We start from the raw sequence: 4,588 nt of genomic DNA on the forward strand, positions 1-4,588 counted from the left end.
GGTTGAGAACCACTCATCTAGCTGTTCCATTAATAACTGAATGCATCAACTATTTGTACCACCCGGAGACTGTATACACTGTTTATCTGGCAGACGTTTTTCAAAGTTTTGATCAATTTGGGGACTTTCATTTATAAATATAATTTCTCTTATCTATTCAAGACATGGGACTGAGGTGATAAAATTCCTCTGTCCCTATGGTCTCATATTTCTTCACATCTTAAATTACAAAATCTTGAAAGCAGTGCATATCTAGAACATGATGGCTTTAGAAGGAGAAAAATATTAAATAGGGAAAAACCAAGGTCGTTCAGAGCACAAATTTTTGGAATTCTGCTTCCATATTAAAATATAAAAGAGAGATCCTCCCCGTCCAGCTGCTGGGGAGCGCGCAGGGGTGTAGGCGCCTCAGGACTTGACTCCGAGGGCCAGATCCCAGGCCATCCCTGCAGCTCTTGCTCTGGATTGAGGGTCTCCTCTGATCTGAGAATGGCCACCTCTCGCTACGAGCCAGTGGCTGAGATTGGTGTAGGTGTCTGTGGAACAGTGTACAAGGCCTGCGATCCCCACAGCAGCCACTCTGTGGCCCTCAAGAATGTGAGTGTCCCCAAAGGAGAAGGCACTGGTGGTCACCTTTCTATCAGCACTGTTTGGGAAGTGGCCCTCCTGAGACAGTTGGAGGCGTTCGACCATCCTAAGGTTGTCCAGCTGATGGACTTGTGTGCCACAGTCCGAACTTACCGGGAAACCAAGATGACGCTGGTGCTTGAACACGTGGACCAGGACCGAAGCCCCCTCACCAGGCTTGCCAGTGGAGACCATCAAGGACCTGACGCGGCAGTTTCTAATAGGCCTTGATTTCCTGCATGCCAGTTGCATTGTTCATGGGTACCTGAAGCCGGAGAACATTCTGGTGACAAGTAATGGGACAGTCAAGGTGGCTCCCGAAGTTCTTCTGCCATCTGCATATGCAACACCGGTGGATGTGTGGCATGTTGGCTGTATCTTCGCAGAGATGTTTCATAGGAAGCCTCTCTTCTGTGGAAACTCGGAAGCTGAGCAGTGAGGCAAAATGTTTTATCTGTTCAGCTTGCCCCCAGCGGAAGACTGGTCCCGAGACATCTCTCTCTGCTGGGGAGCCTTTTTCCCCAGAAGGCCCCGCCCAGTGCAGTTGGTGGTCCTGGAGGTAAAGGAATCCGGAGCACAGCTGCTGCTGGAAATGCTGATTTTTAACACACAAAAACGAATCTCTGCCTTCCGGGCCCTGCAGCTCCCTTATCTATATAAGGGAGAAGGATCAGGCACTGAAGTGGCTGGACCAGGACCAGGACCCAGAGAAGGAAGAGAACCTACCATTTCCCTTCCTTTGGAACTTGAGTGGAGAGGACCCCGGACCTCCTCACTGAGGAGGCATTCTGTGCCTTAGCCTCTGCCTTCATCTCGGAGGCTTTTTTTATCCCTCCCCTCAACTTTTTACAGAGAATATTTTGCTGCCTTAATGAAACACCCCTTCCCCTCCTTTTGAGGCACATTCTTCTCCTTTCTTCATCCTCTCCCCCAATTTTTCTACCCCCATTTACCTACTTTCATATAATAGGCTTCTTTTTTTTGTACAGGAAAAAAAACAAAAAATAAAATGAAATATAAAGGAGATAATTATGAAGTTCAAGGAAGCCAAAATGTGCTTTCCCACCAAAGTACAATTAATTCTATTTGTGTTCATATATCTCAATTAACTAAGTGAATCCACATATTAAAACTGAGAAGAATAAACTGGCTGTTTTGTTATCCATAAGTAAATTTGACATAGTTAAAAAAAGAAAGGTAAAATAATTTTAATATTCTTGAAACCCAAAATATAACTTGGGCAAGAATCTTTCATCTTTGGGTATGATACATGCAGCAAAGAGGATTCATAGGAAGCAGCACAATTAACTTGATTGCATAATTTATTGAGAAAATTATGCTCATATGAAAGTGTAAGAGGATCCTACCCCTCACCCCACAAAAAATCAGCACATACTGAGTTCTCTCAAGGTAGAAGTGGATCTGTTACAATAAATGTAAAGACCAAGCACACGGTTTCTTAAGTATCTGTTTGATATGAATCATCCCTCTACCCAATGATAGAATTTAGTCAGTTCATACTGGTTCTGCAAAGCCTATACCCAATTGTTTGCTGATTTCAGCGAATTTTTGTTAAAAAGGCATTTGTCATTAGGGTATCCTAAGTGCCTGAAGTAACGTTCATTCTATTCATAGGTTACAAAAAAAATAGAACTATGTTTGTAATACGTTTTTATTCATTTCATAAAACTTGTTATACTTTTGATGAAATGCTACATTTTTTATTCTATTGCCTTTGTTGCTTCAGTATACTAGTGTTTAGCATACGAAGAAAAGTGCCAAACAACCACAGGGTGACAGTTCAGTCTTATATTACATCCAAAACTCCCATGAGTTATGAGTGAATTGTGCAATGACTGAAGGTGGTCAAGGAGCTAAAAATATTTTCAGAACAATTGCTGTAGATTTAGCAGAAGTGGAAAGCTGTTTCACAAAGATGAATATAATATGTTAAGAGAGAATAAGATATCTAACTTTTTCTAATATGAGGGTACCCCCCCTGAAAAAAACCTTCAATGGGCAGAGCTTTCATAGTTCACACACCCCTGGCCCCACTAGAAGAGCATCCAGACTTTCTCAGAGTTAAGTGCACTCAGTGGCATCACCTGGGAAGGTTCTCTCTGGTCATAGTGAATTTTTTCAGAAAAACAATTTCACTCAAGTCTTATTTTTATAAGATGATGAATTTAAGAGAACAGTGTGTGGCTGTGCAGCTGTGAAATTTTGCTTCCTGCTAGGGAAAAATACTACAGAAACTGTTGTGATGTGGAACACAGCTTACAAGGACAATGCTATGGGAAAAACTCAAGTAAACGAGTGGTTTTCTTATTTCAAAAAAGGTAGGTAAAATGTCAATTGATAACAAACCTTATTCTAGACATCCATCAGCTCCCCGAATGGATGAAAATGTTGCCAAAATTCATGCACTTGCACCAACAACGGATGATTGAAGAGATGGGAAGTTATCTGCACTATATCAGAGCTGGGCAGTGAATTTTAACCAAAGTTTTGGAAATGAGAAAGATCACTGCAAAATCTATGCCCCTGGTTCTGACTGACCAGGAAAAAGAGTGTCGAGGGGTAACATGCGATGCTTTGAAAGAATAACTCCAAAGCTACCCCAATTTCCCCCCAAGGTCATTACTGGTGAAGAAACACTGAGCTATTCTTACAACCTCAAAAGCAAACATCAATCAAACCAGTGGAAGAAGCCATCATCATTTTACCCAAAAAAAGCTCAGCAAGTGAAACCAAAGATCAAGATAATGCTTTGAATCTGAAGGGGATAGGACATTTGGAGTTCATTCTACCAGATCAGACTGTTAATCAAGCTTTCTACTTAGAGGTTCTGAAAAGATTGCGTATCAGAGTGTACACCAAAAAAGGCCTGAGTAGTGACAGATGGAGGACAATGCACCTGCTCACACAGCCATCTCAATGTGCCAATGTTGGGCAAAAAACAGCACACCTTATAACCTGACCTCCCTCCATGCGACTTCTTTTTGTTTCTGCAAATGGAGAGGGACATGAAAGAACAGTGATTTGAAGACAGAAGAGGTGAAGCAAAAATAAAGAGGTGATGTCAGTCATCCAAATAGATGAGTTTGAAAACTGTTTCTAAGAATTAAATCACAGATTTGACAATGTTTTAAATGTAATGGAGAGTACTTTGAAGGTGACCAAAAAAAATTTTTTTAATTAAAAATTAAATACAGAGCTTTGAAAAAATATTCATTTTTTTGGTGGTGGGGGGTCGGGGGGAATCAAACACAATGACTATTGTTTAATTGACTTACCTTTAAAGGAATGGGATTCTACTCCTACAGTAGGATGGATAAAGATAAATCACACACCCATTGATGTTTGCATAAAAGAAGAAAATATTGCCAAAAAGGATTTCAATCAAGAAGCAACGTGGAAATACCTTTAATAATAGTTTTATAAGGTATTACTTAATAATTTCATTTCATATTTTAAAATTTTTCCTTACAACATAATTTAGTTTTGTGTACCTCTTTTATTTTTCTTATTTAGGCATTAACTGTATGAAATAATAAGCTACCTTTCAGTATATACTATTTTATCTTTAGAGCAGTGAACTGCTTTTTAAATTATTTGAATTCCATCACTAATTTTACCAGTTATATTACTAGTTAGGATGCTGAAGAACAATTCTTTAAGCTTTCTGCTCCTTTCTTTTCTTATTCTGTAAGAAAGAATGACAGACAAACCTCAGAAAGGTAATGGTTATTTAAGGGAATGGAAGTAAAATTCTATGAGAATAGCACATAATAAGTGAATACTAAATGACATGATATTACTATTTACCTAATTATTACCACCAATGTGCAATGTCAAAGACTATATCACCAAATTGAAGTTAGATACATTGGCAAAGGGACCCAAGAAGTCAAGTCAAATAAATTTGAATGGAAATAGGCAGGTATGAGTGTTTTGAAAT

At 39.5% G+C, this 4,588-nt stretch overlaps 1 pseudogene; it reads left to right on the forward strand.

The window, feature by feature from the left end:
* The first annotated feature begins 489 nt into the window (after nucleotides 1-489).
* Nucleotides 490-1,426, forward strand: LOC101642765 (annotated as a pseudogene).
* The last annotated feature ends 3,162 nt before the right edge of the window (nucleotides 1,427-4,588 follow it).

The sequence above is a fragment of the Echinops telfairi genome, unplaced genomic scaffold (assembly GCF_000313985.2).
Source record: "Echinops telfairi isolate 266 unplaced genomic scaffold, ASM31398v2 ScPeMD7_7467;HRSCAF=8505_0, whole genome shotgun sequence".
Taxonomy (NCBI): domain Eukaryota; kingdom Metazoa; phylum Chordata; class Mammalia; order Afrosoricida; family Tenrecidae; genus Echinops; species Echinops telfairi.